The 26288-nt window shown below is 35.4% G+C and overlaps 1 protein-coding gene across 6 annotated transcripts in view; it reads left to right on the top strand.

Moving 5' to 3' along the window:
* Window positions 1-26288, top strand: part of TENM3 (teneurin transmembrane protein 3) — a 1265035-nt gene that overhangs the window by 119649 nt on the left and 1119098 nt on the right. For all 6 annotated transcript variants that reach the window (XM_039388717.1, XM_039388716.1, XM_039388715.1 and 3 more), the window contains exon 2: window positions 11353-11405. The gene's annotated coding sequence lies outside the window, so the exon portion shown is untranslated. The remainder of the gene's footprint in view (window positions 1-11352; window positions 11406-26288) is intronic.

Here is a 26288-nt window from a genome sequence, read left to right as displayed (position 1 = left end):
GTGAACAGGAATTTAACCCAAAGAGATTTAATCCAGAGATTTTTCAGCATGCTAAGTAACTGTAGAGAATGTTCCAGTGATTCATATGACTGATATTTTAATTAATTTTATGGATGTTTCTAGTTTTTAAGTACAGCAGATGATGTTTTAACTATACATTTAGCAAGAACGCCGCTTACTTTATAAAGCACTTTAATATTAGAAAAGCGTTAAAATAGCTATCGATAATGATGAAATTTTATGCATCCCTAATGAGTTCATTAAAATGACAGTAATGTTTCAATTTTAATAAGAATTCTGCTGCTGTCAATGGGATGAAAGTATTTGGGCAGATTTTTAGCATCTTACCTCAGTGCCCAGTGGACATAACAACAGAAATTAAGCACAGGTAATTAATACCAACAGAAAAAAAAATAATAGTTAAAAGCGATAATTGCCATCTGTTCTTGTCAGTATTATTAATGTGCACAGAATAGCCTTTATTACAAAATAGCTTACAACTGTAGTGTTGACAAAACTTGTTTCTTTAAAAGTAGCTGGACTTGCATTAAAGAAGGTAAGGTGGGCAAACAAATTCAAAATGTTAACACAGCCTGAGTATTGGTGTATCAGCCAATTTATAATTAGTTGCAGTTTGAAAGGAATACAGATCTCACAGGAATAAAACTACAATAATTCTTGTGGATAAGGTTGTGAACCATTCATGCGTTATGCTTTGATACCCTTTAACTCTTAGAATTAATCTGGCAATGTAAATTTGATTTCTTATTTTCTGAGGAAAATTTATGCCTTGTTTCAGTTTCCATAGCTACTAGTGTTCACTTAATGTATTTGCTATGCAAAAATAAGCCTTTTTTCAGTTTTATAAGTTTAGTATAGTCTATATGGCAAGACTTTTGAATAACTTTCTAGGCCTAGAAGGAACAAGTTAATGCTGTTTACTAAAATGATACTTTACAACTAGTTATTATCAGATATATAGTTATTATCGTAGTTTCCTAAGGCTCATTTGTGTTCTCATGTTATCACAAGATCCCTACATTCTCCTGAATCGCTTTCAGGAGATATAGGTAAAAAAAATTGTTAGGTAAAAAAACCCTGGGATTTTACTCATTATTCTCCATAATACAGAGGGAGGATGTTCTGTGATCTGAGGCAGAACTCACAGCAGAGCAAGCCAGTTGCGGTTGGCCAATGCTTGTAGCTCACAGATCATCTCTTGCCGAACCTTAGCAAACCAAAGGCTGTTAGTTCTGTGGATCACTGAAAAACAAGAGCTGGATTTTTTTTATTAGCACAGGATTCAACTTAGAGTTACTCCTAGTTTGTGGAGAAATTAAATATACGTCCCTATTCAGGGTGGTATTTAAGCAAATGTATAGCTTTAGGTAAATGTTTAAACTCAAGATATTCCCATGCTGAAAAACGTTTGAAATACTTTCTGAACTGAGGCAATAGAAATTTGTCTCTTGAGGCAATGAGCTCTGCAACTTATCAAATTCAGAGAGAAGTTCAGGAAGCTATAGACAATGAAATCTAGAGCCTTGATGCTAGCTCTGAACAAATAACAATATCGGCCTTTTTGCTAGCTTTGAACAATAATAATTTCTGTTTTAAATGTAAGGGAGTTTGATTTGTGGTTTTAATGTGTGTTACTTCACTTAATTCTGTATACCCATTTTGTTATCCTGGTAATACATTACTGTAATTAATAAATAATAAAAATAATAAAAACAATAATAAATAATAATAAATTTGTTCAGTTGAATTTTATTTTAATGCCAGCTCAAAAGAAATGCATTTAAACAATAAGATCTGTAAGAGATGACCAAGTGTGTCTTGAAATGAACTACTCTAAAACTCTCTGATGTGCTTTGGTTTTCTCACAGTACATTTGAGCTTTAGTTCTTCAAATCGTTCATCATTGGAGATTACCATCCATGTGTATACATGGATAATATATGACACTTTTTTTCCTATAGTGATTTTCACATGACTATTCAATTACTGTTTCTAAGGTGTAATTTGAGAAACATTAAGAAAATTGTGAGATGTTAGGTTTAATTAATCTGAAAAGAATTTCAGATTAAAAAATATTCAATTTAATACACAGAGGCTAATGATCACAGAAGCCAAATACTTCTAGAAGTATTTTATCTTTATATGTTTATTTCAGCCAAAGAGATAAAATGGCAATTTTAAGGGAGAAATAGTGACATTTCTGAGTTCAACATTCAAAATCAGTGGATATAAATATTTTGCTGATGCTAACAAAGAATTCCTTTTTTATTTGTCAGCTTGAAAGGCAACAGTAATCACTCACAGCAGTTTATAATTCTTAAAGCTCTGGTCTTACCAAGAACTTGCCTACAATAGAAGATCAGTTTATTCAACTGTTCTGTGCTTTGGATATCTCCTTGCACTGGAGAAAGAGGCTTTTCTTTGTTTGCAGTACTGAAGTAGCAGCTTGGGTTGGTTGATGTGTCTTTGTTGTACCTCTCTTGTAATTCCTGTCTCACACAGTTTTTTGAAAGCATACAGTACCTATCAGTTCTATTTATGATCTGTTTTTATTATTACTCAGTTGCCAGACATGGGTTTTCATGGATTTTGTGTGACAGGATTGGCTTCCAAATGGCTTCCAGATTGGCTTCTGAAGCACTTAAGGTGCTTTCTCTGAAGCCCTTCAAGACTGTTGCATTTTGGTATAGCTAAATTCACAGTAAAGTTTAATTTTTGTGGGAAATTTAACATCAGTCTTCATATAAAATGTGTGCATAAGAGTCAGGAAACAGCTGCTGACAAAGATGTTTCTAGCACTCTTGTATTTGAATAGAGTTATTCAATTACATATCAAGTTCTAAATGATGCCTCCTCATCACAATTAACTGCTGGGAAACAAAGTACCAAGATGCAAATAATAATGCACTCATACACCTCAGTACTCTTTAATATTTCATCTAACATAAGTGAATGAATTTATATTATTTTCAAGTATACAAGAGCCAAATGCAAACGCTTGCTATGTCACCCTCAGGAGATTTGCTTACACTTTTTTTTTGTCAGTACATTACTCAGGTAACTCATGGTTCTTACGTTATAAGAGTTTGGAATAAAAGAGCTTTATTTTTCAGGAATCATAATATCATAATTAGAATGTAGAAGCATAATTAGAACATAACCCTGGTTTATGAACAGATACCAAGTGATGACAGAAGATGCTATCTTTTGTTTTTGTTAAGAACCTTCAACTCCTATTAAGTATAAAATCCCAAAAGCAATGTGGTAGTCTGCCTATAAAAGCTGACCATCCGGTCTTCATTAGTAAATGGTCATATACACTTAAAAAATTAATAAGAAAATAAAAAAACAAAACAAAACAAAACAAAAACAAAACCAAGAAGGGTGAAACAAAGAACAAATACATTACTTTAACAGATCACAAAATAAATGCTAAGGGAATAATTCTGATTGTTACACATGGAGTAGATGTCAGTCTAGACTCACCTGTCTAACTGACCCTAATTATAATAGTATGTACATAGGTTGTCCTCTCTAACATAGGATAATGATTAACCACACAATTATGTGCAGTACTATGATGCTATATTATTTTCTTAAAACATATGGCACTTCTAAGTAGCTAGACTTTTACAAGATCATAAATCCATGTACTATAACCAGCACAACTATGAAGTTATGTGAGTTTAAAGTATGCACTGTCTTCCCAATATTCCAAATGTATGTTAAGGGAAATGCCCAGACTTGCGACTTGGGATTCCATTAAAAAGTTCTTTCCCTAGGAGCTTTGTACACATAGGTTTTACATTTAACCTTGTTTCTTTAAAGCAATTCTCTGCTTTTGTCTTGAAGACCAGGAATATCACTAGATGATCTTATGAGAGCATCTTGGTTTTGATGGTCTTACAAGGTTGTCTAATTTTTTCTTTAAAGAATTATGCCTGTGGATGAAGTTTTTATCACTGGGCCAAATTCAAAATAAAGAGAGAATTCTTCAGTGCTTAGCTTCTTAAAGAGTTACAAATGCTAGACTAGATTCATAAAATTTATTATGCCATTTGTTATCAGACCATACTGTTTGTTTCTTATACTTAGCATAAGTACAAAAAGGAACGAACCAACTTGCTTTTCTAATCTTAGCAGTCCCTAGTGTTCTCCAGGAAGCTGTCTGGTTGCTGGATGCCACTGATAAAAGCGAAGGAAAAATGGCCAAATTTTTTCTGTTTCCTAGAACATAAAAAATAATTGTGAATTTCTATTTGGGCTCTTTTCTCCTGATACGCTGAACTGATCAGTGGAGAAAACAGCCAGGAAGAGTCATCTCTGAAGACGACAACAATTTTGTGTGTTGTCAACTTACACAGATGTTCATTTTACATCAATTTTCTGTGTTATTCAGGCAGCTTTCAAATTAATGTAGTCAAAAACATTAATGACCTTTAAAAAGCAAAACAAGTATTAGCAATGGAATATTAAATAGAGAAACCTTCTGTATTTGATATCAAGTTGTCTATCAAACTACAAGTATTTCTAAAATGGTGGGCACTGAGAGATATTAAATTCATTACCCAAATATTGAAAAACTATATGTGTGACGATATAAATTTCCTTCTCTTAATTTCTCCTTACATGCAAATTCATATCCCCCAATTCTTAGCTGTATGCCCTGATACAAACATCTCTTGATCATAATTTCTTATGTGTAGTGTACGAAAATAGTTTGCAGGTGCTGGACTTAAAATTGCCACTTCAGCTACCATTCAAATGGACACAGGAATGCAATTTCATCAACACTATAAACCCTTATGCTTCCATTGTGTTTATGCAGCTGTCTCAAGGACCATATGTACATGTAATTATGTAGCTGTATTACACATAATTTTTCTTCCTATTTTAATTTTTTATTTCTGTGTGGCCATTTCTGTTGCAGTCAATTTTTTCTCTATACAAACTAAGATCAAATACTGTGACTTTCAGAGGGAGACATGGATGGAGGCAAGATATGATACTGAGTCAAGATTAGAATATCAGTTACAGAAAAAAATAGTAAAATGTAATGACCCATATACTTAGGTTTTTGAACTAATATTTTCTTCATTGTCCTATGTTTCTATCATACGAGTAGCAATTTCAAAGGCTTCAGAAGGATATAAGTAACATAATTACAACACTACTTTTATAGTGTAGTGCATGAGTCAAATTACAATGACAGTGAGCATCATCATACTTCCTGTGAGATTCATTCATCATCTCTAACATGTATTTTCTAATTGCTTCAGTGTTTATGCATTTTGACTAGGTTATATTTATTATATCAGTAATGTATAGATAGATGTTTTCCTGTAAGTCTGATCCTCAACATTTCTATACTACTTTACTGTGTACTATATTGCTTTACTTGTTATTCTTGTGCTGCAAGAATAAAAAAACCCAAACCATACTAAGCCAAAACCCACCTCTATTGGATTGGCCCTCACTGGATGCCAGGTATCTACTAAAACTGCTCCCTCACTCCCCTCTGCAACTGGATAGAGGAGAGGAAAAAGAAACAGCGAAGGATTCATGAGTTGAGATAGAGCTGGGAGAGGTCACTTACTGATCACCATCATGGGCAGAACAGACTCGAAGTGGGGATAGTACTTAAATTTATTACTAACAGGATCAGAGCAAAAGAGTGAGAAATAAAATAATCTTAAAAACACCTTCCCTGCACCCCTCCTTCTTTCCAAGTTCCACCTCCTCCCCCACCCCAGCAGTGCAGGGAGGCAGGGATGGGGGTTATGGTCAGTTGTTTCTGCCGCTGCTCAGGAAGAGGAGTCCTTCACCTGCTCCCGTGGGGTCCCTCCCATGAGAAATGGTCCTCCACAAACCTCTCCAGCGTGAGTCCATCCCACAGGCAACAGTTCTTCACAAAACTGCTGTCCCATGGCTCACTTCTCCATGGGGTGCAATCCTTCATGAATGAGCTGTACCAAGGTGGGTCCCCCACAGAGCCGTAAGTCCTACCTGGGAAAAACCTGCTCCAGTGTGGCCTCCTCCCTCCACAGGCTGCAGGTCTCCAGCAGGACGCTGCTCCATCTTGAGCCTCCCACGGGGTCACAGCCTCTTTCAGATATCCACCTGCTCCAGCTTGGGCTCCTCCATGGGCTGCAGGTGGGTCACTGCACCTTGATGGTCCTCCCTGGGCTGCAGGGGCACAACTGCTCCATCATGGTCTGCACCACGGGCTGCAGGGGCCTCAGCTCTGGAGCCTGGAGCACCTCCTGCCCCTCCTTTTGCACTGACCTTGGTGTCTACATGTTCTCACTCCTCCCTTCCCTGGCTGGAATTTTCCTCTACACGATAACTTTCTGTTCTTAAATGTGTTATCACAGAGGCTTAACTATCACCCCCGATTGGCTTGGCCTTGGCCAGCAGCTGGAAGCCCATCCTGGAGCTGGCTGGCATTGGCTCCACCAGACAGGGGAAGCTTCTGGCAGCTTCTAACAGAAGCCACCACTATAGCTTCCTCCGCTACCAAAACCTAGCCACAGAAACCCACTACACAACCAAACAAAAAATCAAAACCAAACACAACCCCCCCACACCCATAATTATGTGCAAAGGGTTATTTTTCATTGTGAAATGTTTCATTTTTCCTTACTGGAAATTTTTCGTAATGTTGGGGGACACAGGGGGTCAGGGTAGGGGCAAGGTAGGTGCCTTTTTTGTGTTTGCTTTGAGAGTGCAAAAAGAAGGGAATTGAATAGTTATTGTTGTACCACTGCAAAGGTTATTATCACGTTTTGTTCTGAAATGATAGTTTCCCCGCCCCCACCTGCCCCTCTCTAGAGCTGCAGTATACAGGAGTTTCTTCCTAGTTTCTTAGTTTTCCAATAATCTAGACAAGTTCAGAAAGGTTTCCTTAAGTTTGTATAATATTTACAAGTGCGCTTCTTGTGCTTCTCTAAGGAAAAACGGGGAATGCTTTGTATGTTATATTTATCATTCTTAAATTTTGTTTTCCATTTAATATGTAAACCATTTTCCAAGGGGAATTATCATTTAATTCTGTTGCTTTCCACTTGCTACTTCATTTCAGTCGTAAGTCATCAGTGCGTTTGGCAATTCTACAGCTAGTTTCTCTGTCTGGGTAATTTATGTAGATTAGAAGCAATGAAGATCTAAGAACTGACTCCCCTGTGGCCCTTTTCAACACTTTACTTTCTAATCACTTTACTTTAATCAGTTCTTTATCTGTTCCCATGTTTAACCTGAATCTTTCCTGCTTTCAGTTTAAGATGAAGACTATCATTTGAGACACTATCAAAGGCTTTATGTAAATCCAAATTATGGTGCTTGTACTCCTATTATCAATTTTATTTCTAATCTTCTCAAAAAAAGAAATAAAGGTGACTGGTTGTCAAGATGTAAATTTCTTTAAAATTTTTATGAAGGTAAACTGTATTTGTTTTAAATTATTGACAATTCTTTAACTCTCATCATCTTTAAATGTGTTGTATGCTATTATGTAAAATTTGAATTTTTAAGGACACTCTGCTTGTTTCATCTCTATGCCACCATGTGTCACTCTGTGTGTGTGAACACTTACACACATATATTGGCTGTAATGAGGCAGGCAAAGGAATGGGTAGGAATTATTTTACAGTTTCAGTATATGCAAAGCAAATTACCATAGAACTCTTGAGGGTCACAGGAGAGTTATATACCTTTGATCCTAACAGATCAGGTAAGATCCATTATTTAGAAAGTCAAAGAAAAGAGCTACAAAGCTTTTCTCCTCTGCTCACTGCATTTTAGAAAATGTACTAAAAACAAGCAAATAACAAAAACTGCACACACACACACACAAAAAAAACCCAAAAAAAACAACCAAAAAATCAAACAACAACAACAAAAAACAAGACAATTCTTTTCTTTTAAAAGAAATAAATTGTCTGCAGAAACTGAGATAGTCCAAGAATAAAAAAGATATTTTGACTAGACTGGCTGCTCTAGTAAGACTGTGTAAGAGCAGAACAACTGTGATAGTTCTGGGGAATAGCCTAAGGAATTCCTCTTCTTTCCTCCTGACTGGAACATATGCATTCTGTGGGTTTTTTTCCTTAGGAAGACAATATTTAGAAATATTATTTATATTCATGTGTATTATCTCATGATTGTAAAATTCTTTTTGCAACTACTGTTGTACTTCTTTGACAATTTTTGCTTTAGAGAGATAGTAAGATCATTCCAGATATTAAAAAACTTGCTGGACTTTGAAAATGAGTGATCTTCTGCTGAGCCTAAAAATTATGCTTATGATTACAGGTCATAATAATATGTCCTATTACTATTAATTTTATTTTTTATTTTTAAAACATATTATAGAAGTAATCATGTATAGAATAATGTGTCACATACATTTTTCATTTATAACAGAAAATTGAAGACAGAAAAATTAAAAAGCTTATGCAAAAGCAGAGAAAAGCTTTAAATAAGAGCGAAAATTACATATATATTTTTTCAAACTTTTCAGTCTAGTGGTTAGCATGGGCTATATCATAAAAGGATTTTCTGTTGGCAGCTGCTGAAACAGGTTGATACTGATTAGTTATGAGTCACTTAGATTTTCCTACTTAATTTCACGATAAGTATAAAAGAACTAGTATTAATACTGATCAAAATTATAAAGGATTATTTGAGAAGCTAAAAATTTAATATAATGATTCTGTTTTTATTACTTTGATTACTAATAAAATTAAATACAAGAATAGATATGTGTTAGGGATTCAGGATAGGTGGGTAAGTTGCCACTTTCCTAAATGATTCAAAGTTAAAGAGAATTTAAAATGCAATAAAATGAATACAAATTGATTCTGTATCTGAAGGGAGCCTATAAGAAAGAGAAGGACTTTTACAGGAGCATGTAGTGACAGGACTAGGAGGAATGGATTCAAAGAGAAAGCAAGTACATTTAGATTAGATATTTCCTGTGAGGGTGCTTAAGGCACTGGAACAGGTTGCCCAGAGAAATTGTAGATGCCCCATCCTTGGAGGTGTTCAAGGCTAGGTTGGATGGAGCTCTGAGCAACCTGGTCTAGGGAAAGGTGTCCCTGCCTGAGGCTGGGGAATTGGAACTAGATGATTTTTATGGTCCTTTAGTGTTTTATTTGTCTGTCCCCGTCCCAGGAAAGCCAAGACCCTTGTGCCCAACCAGTTTGTCAGTGTCCCATTATGGGGACCACTCACTGAACAGTCCTGCTGGATCAGAGGGTAGTTCAACTGACTTGTTCTAAGAAACATGCCAACAGCATAAGGGAGACCCCTCAGCAGATCTTTCCACTTTATTCGAGAGTGTTATCCACTGCCAGCGGCTGCCAGTGCCCATGAAAGACACACTGACAGTTTACAGAATAACACTCTTCATTAATAGAATATTGTGACAGATTAAGATTTGAGGGTTGCTAGTGATAGTATCTGACTGCAAAAACATATTCAAAGCAATACACAGACAAGCTCTAATACCCAATAAAAGTATTCAGTGTGCATAGAGCACAGTTCTTACCCAAAGATGTACCCATGGGAGAGAAGACAGGTTCAGCCCATCCACTGATACCAGAAGTTATGATGGAGTCTTCCGTCACTTACTTTTATGCTATTTCTTTATGTTTAGGTAGAGCTTGAGTGACTTTAGTCATACATACCTTTGGTAGTGATTGGTGTAAAATTCTCTTGCTTAGCTTTTAAAGATACAGTCAAAAAAATATAGGATACATGCCCAGTGGGAGGTGGCCGTACTATGGAGGCTGGTAACTTGGGGATAGAGGTGTGCATTAATAATGTTACAGTTAGTATTTAATGAACTAAATTCATCTGAGGAGGGCTATTTCACCGTAGTTGTTGGCTCAGCAGCAGTACATCTCCTATGTCCCGTGGTTGACAGGTGCTGGCAGTTTATCACCTGCAAAGTACCATTGAGTTCCCCTCCCTGAAAGGATTTTTACAAAGTCTGGCCGTGGTATCTCCACTCCATCATCCATTCCATCCACCGTAGCAGGTGCTTACTGTTGTATGGGAAATCATCATGGAGCTGCCAACCGTGCTCTAGCCAGGGATTAACAGCTATGATTTCTGTACCATTAAAGCTTCTGTTAGGATGTGAATATAACTTCTCAGTTTCCTCTAATTTTACCCCTAACCATCTTTCCACAAACTGCCATTAAGCAAAACAGATTATCTTTCACCTATAGGGATGCTGAGTTCCTGGATGTTTAGTGAGGTATGATAGAAAGTCTTCATTCTGAAATACATTAGAATACTTCACATTTCACAGTATTGAGAATATTATTGGGGATATTATTTCCTGTTTTCCCATTGAAGACAAAAGGAAAGTTTCAGTTAGCATTTCAGTACTTTTAAAGTGATGAAAATAAATGAAAACCAACAGATGCACTGAAGTGAGACAGTAAATTTTATGTGCTCTTATCAGAGAGCTGCATTTATGAGACTACCACTCTACTGGGATATGCCTCCAAATGCCACAACCTAACAGGAAATAAGGCAAGATTTCTAAGAAGTAGAATATGTATTCTGTGATTATTGAAGTAATGAAAAGAATGGGAAGTAAGTTGATTTTTGTCCTAGAGCTGTGGAAACAGATTTGTTTCTTTGTTTCCCAAGTCTGTAAGTTAAGGTAACTTATTTGATTCAGAAAATTCAATGAACTTTTGAAAATAGATCAGTAAATAGGAAATATGAACTATTAGTAATTTTTTTTAAGTCTTTGTGTGTTCCATACAACACTACCATATGCCAAGTTGTGTACAGTATTTATTTTTATGTATTTAGTGTCATAACACCTCTGAGACAGAATTCTGTTTTGCAAGACATTGTTCAATTGGAGAAATAAAAAGTGGTCCTGACCCATTGAAACTTAAACTGGAAGTGCTAAACAAGAAAGGAACAAGATACAAGAAAATGGTGGACTACAAAATTCTCTGTAGGCATAGTTACTTGGATTCCAGATATTGTTGAAAATTCTGTAGCTACCACATAGAACAAGTATGCTTAGACTAATAAAGGTGTTTGCCCATAAATGCAAAAATAAGTGGGAGGTCAGCATTTAGGAGCTACCCAAATCACACTGAGCATAATTTCTTTTAACCTTTTGGCAATTCTAAGAGCATATCACATTTCATGAACCCTGCAATTTCCTTGATGAGGATCATAGAAATACACAGACAGGAACATAATTAAGATTAATCTATATATATTAAACTAACTAATGAATGGGGTTTACTCCGGATGTGCCTTCTGAGATATCACTAATAATACCTTATCTTTGAACAGGTAAATATTCCATTTCAACAGATTGCCAAAAGGAACTGCAAAAGACTTCAAAGGTAAGGACCTCCTTAAAAATAATACTTCAGATGATCATTCCTTCTGGTTTATGATTTAGAAGAGAAAATGGAGAATGTTAATTCTTTCTGACTATCTGGCTGATAACAGAGAATTACAGATGACATTAATTGACATAGACTTTGACTTCCTGTTTGTGAAGCTGTATATGTATAAAAGACAAATTTTCACTTTACTTTTGTTTGAAAGGATAAGCTTAATCAATTTGATAACTGCAGAAAAAAAGGATTCATGTATGAAAATAAAATATTAAAAGCTTGTAGCATTTTTACTGTATTTTTCTTTGTGCAAAATTAAAAGAATACGTCTCCCGTAGCAATAGTTGACTTTTAAACTGTTCTGTCCACCCTTATAGAAAATATTCTTGTCTCTCAAGGACACAGGTAACAGGAGACAAGGTTTCACTAAAATTGTTATTTTTAAGTCATCAAGTTAGAGACGATGACAAGGACATTGTGGTCTGCTCTAAACTTGGATTTAGTAACCAGAAAAAAAACAAGAGCAGTAATTTATTGTTCCAGTCGTCGTATCTGTGCCTACTTTACTTTAAAACACTGGGTACTTTGAGAGTCTGTCACATCATATATTCATATGCTTTAATGCATATACTGACAGGGATAGGAGACCCTGTATCAATTAATATTTAGCCATACTTTTCTACATTCTACATTAAAAAACAAAGTCCCATAATTAGTTTGGCCTCCCAAAACATAGCTTATGAATTACTGATATTAATGGAGGAGAGAGAGAAATTCTGAGAAAAATTCCACAAGCTTTTGGGGATTGTGCCAGATGTCATCTGAGTACTGGACTTTTTATGGGACAAAAACAAGTAGATGGAGTATCTAAGCTGAGAGGAAAAGTCAGAGGTTCATCTCAGAAGATGCTGTGTTCCCAGAAAGAAGTCTTAGGAATGCCTGAAATATTCAGCCGTTCGCTATTCTGGCTTTGGTATTCTTATTAATTTTTTATTGGTTTCTTTAGACTTTCTTTGAAAAAATCATTTAGAAATTAGTTTTTCCTTCTTAATTGAAATCCCAGAGCCTTGTGAGACATGAGAAGCCATTCTCATTATGCCTCAGTGGGCTACCCAACCCCTCTTTGTATTCTTCCAATACACCTGCAATGCTTAGATTCATCAAAAACCTCCAAATTTTCAGTAGTCTATTATACTTTGGAAATAATGAAGGAAATAATATTATAAAATGGCAGATGTTTTTTGTGCATGAATATGTGTTGCCAAGTTTGTTCCATTTTTCACTTTTTCTTTTCAGGTTTTGTCTTTATATAGAAATATAATTGGTGTAATTTGTTACTTTCCCAAGTGCCTCAGATAGACTTGATCATGCCATGATTTAAATAGTATTCCCTAAGTGAAAATATTTAAATAAAAGTAGGGAAAAAAGCCTTAGCGATGAAAAATATGGAACAGTAAAAAAAAAAAAAAAAAAGCATAGTTAAAAAAAAAAAAAAAAAAGGACAAAGGAGGGAAAAGAGAGGGTTCCGTAGTCCAAGGTCCTATCTGAGTGCTAATGCAGGTGCCCAGGGACATCATCACTGAAGGACATAAAGTATGAGGATGAGAAAATACAAATACATGTCACATTTCTGACAGGTACATCTAACTATGAAAAAAAAGCCCTATTCAGCATAGGAGGTTAAGGGAAGAATAAAACTAATGACATTACAATTCTCTTGAGAAGTCTTGTTTTGTTTATTAAATAAGCCACTCTAGTAAGATAAGTAAGAAGAACTGCTTAGTCTGGCAGTGTTAATTGATGCTGTCCTGGGAGTTTATTGTTATGTATTACTCTTTTTGTCCTTTCATGTAAAGATGTCAGCACATTGTATCTGACAGGATGTACTGTATATTATAAATTATTCTAATTGGGATAGAAAAATGGCCATCAATTCTCACTACTCTGTATATCTAAGTCATGACTTTAATTTGTACATAACATTAATTCCCAAGTATGGGGTTTATTTTAGGGTATACTTTTAGTGAATACTCTTTCTGTGAGTTTCCATTCTTTCAGATGAAAAGGAGTTTATTCCATCAAGTTTTGACACATATAGGTATATTTCCCCACACAAATACAATGAACACATGTATACAACACGTACATGATAGGAAATGAGGACAAGAGATAAAAGGAATAGAGTCTTTTAAGGCTGACATGAGATGCTTAAAAGAGAGTTAAACACTATCTTGTGCTCAATCTGATTTCTTGAGCACTACTAGTATTGACAGCAGTGTTACAAACTAAAGACAGGGACAGAAAAGGGCAAGTATCACTTCATTCTCTTTTATATCATCTAATAAATGCGTGGAATGCAAGAATGGGCAGACTATATCTTGTAAAGGTGGTTATAGCAATGTGGTGTTTTTCCCCTAACTTCTAAAATTCGGGAGCATGTGAAGTTTTAGGGATATTTTAAAGCAAAATGAATAAATTTCATTGCAGTGAATTATTTCAGGGATGCTATTTTAATACTGAGAGCAGTTATTTCCAAAGAAGATAACTCTCTATATTTCTGAATTCCATTACTATAGTGAGGCAGCTTGTAGCCATTTCAATACATAAAACAGTTTTGAAGAGGTTTTTTCACCTTTCAAAAAAACCAGAGAAACCTAGTGGAGATTTTTGTTCTGAATTTCAGTAAAAAAATAAAAAATAAAAATAAGTACTATTTGCTGTAGCACAACTGAGCAATCAAATGTGTTCTGTTTTAGGTAAATCCTCTCTATATTGAACACTTTGAATATTGCTCTTCCTAGTAAACTGTGACAGAAGTGCCTTGAGGGCACGTATGCTAAAAATTTATTATGACATGGCTTATGCCTAAATTTTTTTCTCCTTAAAGGCACATATTTTAAGTACTAGAGCATTTCAGTTACTTTTTTATTTACTGCCTATGCATTAGGAAGAATTATGAATTCAAGCATGTAACATCCATTTTGTTTAAAACCTCATTTGCCAAGCAGGTATGTTTCTAATAGGAGAAAAAGATGAAAAAAGATAAAAACGATACGGTTTCCACCACTACCATTTTTAGCTATGTGACTAATTCTCTTTCTTTAAGACAGAAATAGCTGTTATAATGAAAAAGAGGTAGAGTCCAGAGAATCTCTTGACAGACATACATAGTGATTTTCAAATGACTGAAGTGATTTGGGAACCTAGTTTCAAGAAAAATCAGTGTGACTTAGGAGATGATGTCATCTAGCAGACAAAATGACTTTGGGCAAGATACATGAACATACTTAGGCATTGCAAGACCTGATATTCAGAACCAGCTGTAGGCACCTACATTCCTTTTATAGTGCACAAAAAGGGTTAAGCACCTCTGAATTAGATCCACAGTCAAGAATGGATGGAGCAGACGTTTACCTATAGTTAGTCATCAGGAAATCATAGGGTATAGTGAAAATGATAGTGAAGTGTCAGGATTTCTAATCCTTTAAGGGTTAAGGATTAATACTGCTTAGTGCTTCAGATTACTAAACCTTGTTCTTGTTTCTTTCTTTGGTATATAGAACTGAAGTTACCTTTTTAAAAATGTAATAGGTGGTTTTTCCCTGAAGGGCACAATTAATATGCATTCTACTTACTGTACTCCAGAATCCGATAACTGACTGTATCCAGACCCTGGCAAGTCTTATTAGTATCTCTCATGTTTTTAAAATATTACAAGAAACAATCCTTTTTTATATATTCCTTTGTAAGCAGAATATGATATATTACCAATAATGTTAGCAGAATCAATTGTCCATGCAAACGTAAATTCTTACCTTCCATCTAGTGAGAGCCATACTCATGAGGAGAGAGTTATACTGGGCATCAATAATTTCTTCCTGTCCTGTTGAATTGAAATTCCAGGCACAGTAAACCAAAGAGAAAGAACTGTTGTAGGTTTAGCGGTTAAATTTGGAGAACAGAGTTAGAGTACAGGTCTATAGCCATGAGTGTGGATTCAATATGCATTTTAAGTGAAATATGTACTAAATTACATAAATTTTCACTGAACAAATGAGTGATACAGGACTTCCCTTGGCCTGTCTTTGGACACTCAATCCTTTTTAAAAAATCTAGATTTAAAAAAAATCAGTTCTTTTCTATTTGTGGTGTCCTTACGTGCACTTAAATTGTTTTATCCTGACTCATTCAGAGAGAAGAAATATTCAGATTTTATTTGCTTTTGTTTTCTGAACTTGCACAGTCTAGCATTATACAGGCACTAAGAACTGTATAAAAAATTGTAAATGTTTTCTCATTCTTCATCTATGAAATAAGGCTTCTTAATATGAAAATTACTTCTTCTTTTGAAATTTTATAAAATAAGAATAAATCCCAAATCTTCTGCTGTTTTTTCTGTTTGAGGGACTTCGGATTTTTTTTTTTAATTATAAACAGCTGCTTCTGGCAGCTTAGTCTCATCATCTGGACTTACATAAATCCTCAGCTAAGGAACAGGAATTGACTACAGAAATTCTCCTGCTAACCTCACTTGTCCAATAGAAAGAAATGACAGGAATCTCTTCTGCCTTTTCATGTTGTCATTTGGCATGCTAGTTGAGAGATTAAAATTTAAATTTCTACAATGCATTCTGAAAAAACAAGTAGCAGTCTGTCAGTAAGAAACAGTACATTACTGATCTTCTCTACTTGGGGTTTTGCTTGTTTAATCCCTCTCTCCCTGTCTCTGTCTCTAATTATTACCACCATCCCTCCTATCTTTGCGATTCAGGATGTGTGCTTTTTCGCATAGTCATGTCTGAGTCTTGTCATGTGCCTGCGTTCCAGCAAGTGTTGTGGAGCAGACTGGTTTGGAAGCTGCTGCATATTTCAGAAAAAAAAGTGCATAAATCTCCTGGCCTTTTTGTCCTTTCTATACTGAAAAGTATTGTCAAGTTCTGGAATAAGCTGCTCAGGGAAGTGATTGAGTCACCATCCCTGAAGGTATGAAAGACGTGTAGACATGACACTTTGGGACATGGTTTAATGGTCAGCTTGGCAATGTTAGGTTTGTTTGATGATCTGGTCTTTTCCAACCTAAATGATTCCATGATTCCTATTGAGTCCCATTGAAGCAGGAAACACAGCAGGAGAAAAAAACCTCTAGCCTCTCCAGAGGAATTGTACCCCAGCTGCTCTCCTTTGTAACCCCTTTCCATATCTTCTTTCCTCCCCGACTCAAGGTACAAGATTTCAATTTTATTTTTTCTTACAGAATCCCCTCCTTGGCTGTTCTTTATCTTTTACAGTGAGTGTTTCTCTTTGAAATGCTCTGCTGTCCTCAGTTACTGATGCATTTTGGAGCTTTGTGTTGTTTCACGGTTCAACCTTCTAGTACACCATTTTTAAGATGCCATATAGTAATTGCTAGCACATAAGACTTCAGAAAATGACTGTAATATGTTTCAAATTGTTATACAATTTGTGGACTGTAGCTGTCAGTAACCTAAGAATATACTCAATAATATTCAGAAATAAATGACAAGCTATGCTTATTTTATGGCACATAATTTAACAGTTTGACTGTGGACTCATTTAAAGGTATTACATTATTCTACCTGGAAAAGGAAAAGTACTCATATCAATATTGCCAAGTTCTGCAATCCAGTCAAAGTGATTTAAGGAGATAGAATAATATACTCAACTGACAATGTTTGCTTCTGTCACTCTCAAAATGGAGATAATAATTGTTAATGCCAAAGCAGCACTGTATGTAACTAGACAGTGATTAATAGCAATTGTAACTTACTTAGCTGCATTTCAAAACCTATATATATATTCCAGTTTATTTCTTCAACTTCTTTTGCAGAAGTGCATTCTTGCTTGCAGCCCCAGTTAGGAATTGGTAAACTAGCCAAGAGGGGGTTAATATGCATACCTGAGCTATTCTGTTTCATAGGGTTTTGATATTTGATTCCTATGCTATCTTATTCATTCTATCATTTATTTCAATTGAGCAAAACAAATTGAAGCTGAAAACGAGTTTGGTTTTCCCTCTCTTCTTGTTAGTATCTGGAGGTCCTATTTTCAGATTCATCATCTATTTCAGAAACTGTGCATCTCTGGTTCACTCCTGGTTGTAAGAACAACTCGGAACACTATGTAAGCTGTCAGGAGTGTCTGTCAGGAAGAAATGGAGCCATAATGCATATCTAAACAGGAAATAAAAAGTAAAGCAAAGCAAAACTAAAGTCTTTCCACCTGAAGGTATTTGCTTATTTCAGACATAGGGCGGGATTTAAATCCTCAAAATATTGCTTAAATATGAGGCTTAGTCTAGCAATATCCTCTTGCCACCCCCCGTCCCGCAATTCTAATTCTGTAACTCACAAATGCAAAATGGTACTCGCAATCATTCTAGCTTCTGAAGTAGTCTTTCATAGCTCCTGGTATCCCAGGCACATTGTTTTTAACCAATATTGCAGTTTGAGATTTGGTCATCAAAGTGTCTCTAAAATTTCACATTTCATTATAATTTACTTCTGCTAAGAACTGCTTTCTGTTGATGCATTGCATGGTGTTTCCTTCTAGTAGTAGGAAATGCTATGTTGTACACAGCATCATAGTTGTTGCAGTCATGGTATTTTAATGAGCTTATTTTCATCCTATAATCTTCATATTCTGCTAGCTTTCTATTGTTTTTATAGAATTCTGTGTTCACTGATATAATCTGATTATATCATATACATTACATGCAGAACTTTATGATCGCTTTCTTCCAGCAGCCTGTAAATAGTAAAAGCATACTTCACCCCTGTTTTTTTGTGATTGGTTTTGTTAAGATTTTGCTTCATTTTTTTTCCAATTAGGATCTTCCTCTTCAGCATTAAAAGCATGAGCCTCTTACAGGTGACACATCTTTGTAGTTAGGACAGTTCTTCCCTCACTTCTGTACATTTGTGTACAACCTGATACTTCTTTTCTTATCAAATTTGTTTCTGACAACACCACAACCAATTGGTTGTCTCCTGAGACTAGACTGTGAGTTCTCCATCAGACTCCTGCACTTAACCTGCTGCAGTTTGTGTGAGGCTGAAGGAGCACACCCTCTATGCAAAGCAGAGAATTTATTACCTGTTCAAGTCTTAAAACTTTGTTCAAAGACTGTCTAAATTTTTTAAAATTAAGTAGTTAAATACTTAAACATTATTTAATAATATTTTAAATAATATTAAATTATATTTTCAATAAGACAAATTTTTAATATTTAAATTTTGGAAGCTTTATTATTATTCTGTTTATGATGACAGGAATGTTTGTATTTTGAATTAGATTTGTTTAAGACTAATAAACTCTTTCTTGTATCTACCTCTTTCCCTGGTGCCATATTCACCAGTCCAGGTCCACCCTCACTTTTAGAGGAAAGGGCTGTGATGAGTTATAACCATTCTAAGTCCTCCAACAGAAGAATGCTGATTTTCATAGTGGGGAGATTCCTTCCCTCAAGAAGTCGTAATTTTTATTAATATGGTTTCTTCAGGGTCACCTCAGGGGCATTATGCTTTTGTTAGCATGCTTTTACTCACTGTATGTATGCACTGCATTTTACATACTTGGGTTCTTGCTCTTTGTTCTACTTGTTACCCTTGAAACTGTTTTTCTTCTCTCATGGGGTTTTATTCCCCTAATAACCAGAAATTGACTGTGGTTGAGTTGTCTGTAGTCTTTTGGTTTCAATATATGCGTTTGCTTCAAGGCATCTGCTATAATCCTATGTCTGTACTCCTCAAGCCAAGATTTTAATGAAGGGCCATAGACAGGTCTACGTAGAACAAGGTCTTGTTAGTACTATCTGTTATTTACGAAATATTCATAGCACTCAGCATCACACATCATAATTGTGAGAAGTGAAGCAAAGGCTAAATCAAAGTGGGTAGCAGCCACTGGGTGATCGATAATTTTGATCACAGCTAAACAAGCTCAAACAAGGGTATAGACAGGTCAGGACAAGTCCAAACAGAGCCTGATGAGGCTCCTGTGGTCAGCATTGCGCAAAACCTGCAGCCAGTTTTTGGAGTGCTGTATTAGTGGGGCTACAAGACTGCACTTCCTTATTTCATGCTTTGGTTGATGGGTATTTATTGTATCGACAAGAAATTTGTGTGTGTGTGATTTTATTACATGTTATATGTATATATATATGTATATATATGACCCTTTAGTTTAGACTCTGATTTTGACTTTCACTGACTTTTTTTAACATTTCTGAATTATGACTTTGAAACATGCATCTCAGAAATGAAATTAAATAAAATCTGGTAATGCTTATTTGGAAAATTCATGCCATCACAAGGCAAGTTCTGTGTTAACAAAGGCATAATCTTTCCAGTTAAAAGTACATAGCAGTTTATTATGGAAGAAGTGCTGGGAGAGGGACATATCCTGGTTTTTACACTATGGTAAATGAAGGATGAGATTTGGATTATGGAGAATTCATTTAAATAATTAAAAAAAAAACCCTGTGCTTAAGCCTAAATTCCTACATTTAGATATGTATGCCAGAATAACTGAACTCGCATTTACACAAGAAGTGAACAGGGTTACATTTTCCTGACAACATGAAAATCAGACTGAAAGTGTGAGGTAAAATGCATATTTTAAACAATCTTTTCCTTATTTCCTTTTAATTAAATGAAAATTTCAGTATAAGAAGACAAATAACAGGAGAAATAATGTAACCTTAGGATAGATATTAATTTTTTGGAGTACCTTAATTGATTTTTGTGTTTGATCCATACATTTCTTTCTTTATTCTTTTGGGCAAATGTCTAATATTAAAGTGAAATGTTTCAGCTATCTGAAACTATATTCTTAACTTAAAAGTTGATAAACAGACTTTTACATTTTGTATATCTCTAGTTTCTTTTTAATAATGGTTTCTCACACTCAGATTTCTTGGTAGGTTTTTTTTTTTCCTTACTTTCTCACTTTCTGGTTAGTGTCTTTCATATCTGAAAAGTAAACTATCAATTTTTATTTTTCAATGTCATTAATGCGACTTCTGTTACAAGTAGAATTTGACATTTTAAACAATGCTTTTTGTTCTGAAAATGTTTCAAAATTATTTTTTGTGTATATGGGAAGTGGGTTGTTTTTTGACAGAGCTAAATGTCTTTTTAAATATCATAACTTTTCCATCATTCTCCTCAGTGGCCTTTTAACCATGTAGATGTAAGGCCACCATAATGTCCACCATAATTCAGGTGTGACATGTACCATGCTTTCATTATGGTATCGCATCCAGATTTTCTACCAATTCACAGAATGAAAAAGTCACAGAACTGGTCAGGTTTGAAGGGGTCTCATGAGATTGCCTACTCCAACCTCCCTCCTTAAAGCAGATTTGACTAGAGCAGGTTGCTCAGATTCTTACCCCGTAAGTACTCCAGACTTTCCCACTAGTCTCAGGAGAACTGAATTTCTGAAGAAGTTCCTTACCAGTAAATTTCAAGTGGAACACCTTGACCTTTTCCTTATCCTTTGTCAGCATCCTGACCCATTTAACAGTAGATCTACATTTTCCTTAGTCTTTGTTTTGTTTCTGATACACCTGCAGAAGCTCAAATAGTTTCACTTCATTCCAATTCCAGGTAGGTTTTTGCTTTGTTAAACCTATCCCTGCATGTTTGGACAGTGTTTCTACATTACTCCTGGTTCACCTGTCCCTTCTTCCCCATCTTATATGCTCTTTCTGTGTTTGAATATACTCAGGAGTAACTGTTCATCTCTACAGACCTTCTTCCACTGTTGCTTGATTTTCTATTCAGCATGATAAGCCATTCTTGAGCCTATAAAAGATGATACTTGAAACAGCCAGCTCTCCTGGACTCCTTTCCAGGACATTATTCCATGAGATTTTCACAAGCAGGTCCTTGAACAGGCCGAAGGCACCTGGAGTCCTGGGTTGTGATCCTACTTTTTACCTTGTTGCCTTCTCTCAGCATTCTGAACTCCACCATCTGATGGTCACTGCAGCCAAGACTTTACCTCACCTTCACGTCTCTAACCAGTAATTCTATGTTTGTAAGTATGAGGTCCAGCAGGTTCCCTGCAGTATGGATGCAGTATATGCATCCATGAAATACAGAATTCTGCATGTGCTAGAGGCCAAAATTCCAGATTCCAGTCTTGATTCTTAAAAGAGAATTTCTTTGGGTAAGACCTACTGAAAATAAAAATTAGACAGGATATAAGTACGTGCCTTTTCTGAATATAAATAGTCCTGCAGATAAAAATGCATTTTGAGCATAGGTATGTAAACCAAAGCATGGACTTGAGAAAATGAGGAGATTTGAGTGCAACACATTAATATATAGATAGTTTTGACTGTTAGAAATTAATATGTACATAAAGTGGCTATGTATCTAAAAAAATAAATATACATACACAATGATAAAATCAAGTGTGGTGATTTTGGAGTAAGCCAAAACCTTTTCCTGCGTCACCTTACAAGTGTATCATATTTTAAAATGATAAATGGTATTGTAAATTAAAGTTGTTCTTTTCTTATGGTAAAAGGCTGCCAAATTCTAAATATATTGTTTTACTCTGTCGCTCCATCTCCAATAATTTTCTTCAAAATAACAAACAAACAAAGCCATAAGTTTCTCAGACACTAATAAAATACACAATGCTTGACACTACTCATGTTGGCTTTGCAGCAGCAATTAATTAACAAATGCTATTCCCATAGCTAGTCTGCTATGTTTGATCTTCATGTGCTAAGATATTTGACAAGATAGGCGCTACACCTTGTTTGAATTTTTTTTTTAATCAAAAACATCAATTCTAATGTCAGTTGACTCAAAACACAAGGGTTGGGGAGAGTCTAATATCTGCTAAGTGGAAAAAGACAAAAAGGGTATTGGGAAAATGATTATTTTCAAGCTTCCAGTTAGATACTACAATCAATGAAGGCTTAAAAATAAACAAGAGAGCTTGTGAGACATCTGTGTCAAAATACACTAATGCTCCAAATTGGTATGGATTTTACTGTGAAAATTCATAAAGCTATTTCATACTCCAGCTACACTAAATAAACTAGATGTACTCCTCCCCCTTTCCCCAACAGAAGCTTAAGTATTCACTGGTGTGAGAGAATATTAGCCTGGAATGAAAGGAGAATACATCCATATATTTTCTCAGTTTTCAAATTGATAATTTATTCATGCTCTAATCCTCAGAAATTAGGTGCTCAGATCATTGATTGGTTCAGAATAAGTACTATCGCTTTTTAAAGTAGAACTTTTTGACCAGTATTCAAGATAAACTAAACCACAAACATTTCAAGGAAATAGGTTTCTCGTTTATATTTGAATTGCAATGTCTTCAAGAAAAAAAATATTTAAAGGTTTTAGAAATGTTACCATAATATTTTACAGTAGCAGCAAATAATGCTGATAGGTTATTACCCCTCAGTTTAACTGTAATATTTGCACTTAATATGATGGGGAGGATAACAGCTGTTGTAAGTGATCTCTTTCATTAGCAGAATCCACAAAAATAACCAAAAATTTTTAACTCAGAAATGGCCTGAAAAGCCAGACTATTCCCAGTGTTTCTAAAGCCCTGATTCATATTCTATCCATTGGTTTTATGCTAGAAAGTTGTGGATCTCCATTTCCTATGCAGAGTAGTAAGGCATATAGGAAGAAGTAGTATTGTTTGCTTCTGTGTGTAATTTCAGAATTTTGTATGTAGACTGTGGGATTATTTTCAATTGCCCTGAAGAAGTTGGGATGGTTGGTTGTTTGGTTTGGTTTTGGTTTAAACTCCAGTGCTTGGGCAGCAACTCTTAAGAGTAAGATTTATCAAAACTTTTTCCTATGAGACATTTATTTATATCAGTCTAGACACAAAATACATAGGCTTTTTTTTTTAACTCACTAAAAGAGTTTTGATTATTGATTATTTTACAGACCTATGTACAACTTTAAAACCATTGTGGACATGATCAGAATAAAAAGGTCAGAGAAGTAATTCAAAACCATCTGATGCACAATGTCCAAAACATATAATTTGTACACCGTAATTCTTGTTCCTAGTCACGCAGGTAAGGAAACCAATTCCCTCTCTCCTTGCTCCATAAGACAGACCTCTGTTCTACAGTTTTTGCAAGACACCCTAAAACAGATCTATGATAGAAATATCTTCCTGCAAAATGTAGATTAGTAAAAAAAGTTGGGATTGATTCAAACAAAAAAATACCAAGAGGAGTAATTGTGAGAGACTGAAATGATTTATGGCTTAAACATTGTTAAAATCACTGAAGCCCACTCCCGACCCAAATATACCTCCTGGATTTCATGGAATTGGACTGTAAGTTAAGCCTCATGATGGAGGCACACTTCCTTGCACAAGTGACCAAGCTATGATAACTCCCTCTGGGGGAACACTGGGACAATTCACACATAGCCCGAAGATATTCATGTCTGCTGATGGACCATAATGGTCTCAACTGTGCTGACCCAACAGGCAGCTGTAACATCTTAGAAAGTGTCAAAGATTCCTGAAATGTCCTGTGATCCATTGTAAAACTCCTCCCCGTGGGAGGTCCCCACCTACCTAAGCCCGGTAAAAGACCACGCTTGGACTTCACTCACTACTTGTTTTTTTTCCCTCACTATATGGGACTTTCCTTACCACCCTGGGCTTCATGGACTTCTTTGCTCACCTTCCCTCTCCACCCTGGACCTTGCTCACCAACAGACTTTTTCCCTCATCACATGGATGAGGGAAAAAGTCACCTTCGTCACCACTCTGGGCCTCCCCTGACAGATCCAGACTGCAACCATCACTTTGGCAAGACTGGGACTCTCACCACCAAGAAGACCACCAGAAGAGGATCAACAGGATGCTGTTGGAGTCCACAGTGATATTTTTTCTACCTAATCTGTCTGTCTGTCACTCTCTTTCTCTCCCCCTTACTCTCTTTTTCCTATTTCTTTCTATCTCTACTTCACATTTACCACTAAATGAAAATCCGTACCATTGACTTTGGCGTATGGCCTCGTTTGCACCTTAATTTGGGCAGAGGCATCTCTATAATAATTTTAAAGACCCTGATCTTAACAGTATTCTGTGTGCCCATACCCTAAGAAAAAAGAAATATTCTTGGAAATGGAGCTCGCATTGAATTTTATGGTCAAGTCAGAGAAAGCCGATCTTTTAAGTAGTATTGTTCAACAAATTCACAATATGTTACACAGAACAGTGTATTGCCAAGACAGGCTGATACCTGCTTTCCTAATGGAATGCCTTTACTTATTGATTCAGCCTAACAAATGAACTGAAGGTGAGTCTGCCAAACTGCCCATTTAACACTGCGCTCTTCTACATACTGAACAGGAAAATATCTAAGAGTGACCTAGACTTTTTGCTTTTGAAATTTAAATGGATCTACAGGCTTGCCAACCTTTCAATAGTTGTTTTGTTGTGAGCTAATGCCATAGCTGAGGATGTCTCATATCTGTATGATCTTTCAAATGGGATATCAAGGTGAGTAAAAGCAGTTGGAACTGTGGGCATTCTGCACCTCTGAGTTTCGCTTTCTATTTAAATACTCATGAATTTGCTGAGTGACTAATTTATCTAAGACTGCTAAATGGGATTTAGAAAGTGCTTTGCATGGAACAGATCTAAATATCAGAGAATGGGGTACAAATTATTCCTATTTATTACCTGTTTTAATCTTGATTATTCACCAGCTAGCCATTAGTTTGAGTAAATCACATTCCTAGTTTTGTATTTTTACTCACCAGACTTTCTTGCAGAAAGAGATTAATGTGTATGTAAAGAATTTAGCTTTGAAACTGTCACTAGTGTGCTGGTATGACAGGTAATGAGGCAATTTGGCAGAAAATCAGAAACTAATTGAGCTCAGCTCACATCAATGCAGCTTTTTCAGCTGGAGCTGTATCTTTTAAAATGAACAGTAGAATTACATGAGACAATATGACATGTACAATTTTAATTGGAAACTCTAATTTAAAATATTTAAAGCATGTTTAGAATAATTTGAGAATCTACAGACACATTCTTATCCAATTAATTAAGTCTCTTCAGTGAGTCGTATAATGACTTAGTGTCAAAAATATAAATTATGAAAGTCTTTACACATATAAATATTCAAGCAACTTTTAAAGAGAAGGGATTTGGTATTTTTAGAAAGAGAATCTCACAACTGCACACTGCTATGTAAAATTCACATAGAACTTTGTAAGATAGCTATTAAAATCTGTAAGTACTGTTAAAATGCTGTTTATTTTACAAAGTGGATCTTGATTTGGTCACACAACAAAGGAAGGTTGTAATGTGTCATTTCAGAGCATTTCAAAGATCATTAAAGTATTTTCATAGCACTGATTTTTAAGTATTTATATTAATCTCTGGGGGTACTGTATGGTGTTACCAGAGCATTGCCACACATGGTGTTTTTCTGTTACACTAGGATAGCAACTGAGAATCTGTTATAATGGAAATTTTAAAGGCTAAATCCCTACCATAAAAGGGAATACTAAAAAATTATTTTGGGCAGGAACAGATTGTAAATCTACATCAAACTGTTGTTTGAGTCATGTCCATTATGATTCACTTATGCTATTTTTATTTTCCATGATCTTTGATTAATAACATTTCCTGCCCGTTCAAATTACAAATAACAACATGGATATACTTAGCATATGTAGCATATAGTATAATATTATGTTAAAGCCCTGTAGAAAGAAGAGGAAATATTGCCTCTGTTTCTATGGGTAGCAAAGCTGTTGGTGGATAGACTGAATTGATTCTTCCTCAAAGTCACCAGTAATGTCACTGTTAACACTGGGAGCAGAAACAGGACTTAAT

This window comes from Pipra filicauda, unplaced genomic scaffold (genome assembly GCF_003945595.2).
Source record: "Pipra filicauda isolate LSUMZ 115617 unplaced genomic scaffold, ASM394559v2 scaffold67_size6003252_pilon, whole genome shotgun sequence".
Classification (NCBI taxonomy): domain Eukaryota; kingdom Metazoa; phylum Chordata; class Aves; order Passeriformes; family Pipridae; genus Pipra; species Pipra filicauda.
This window is presented reverse-complemented; position numbering and strand designations above follow the sequence as displayed.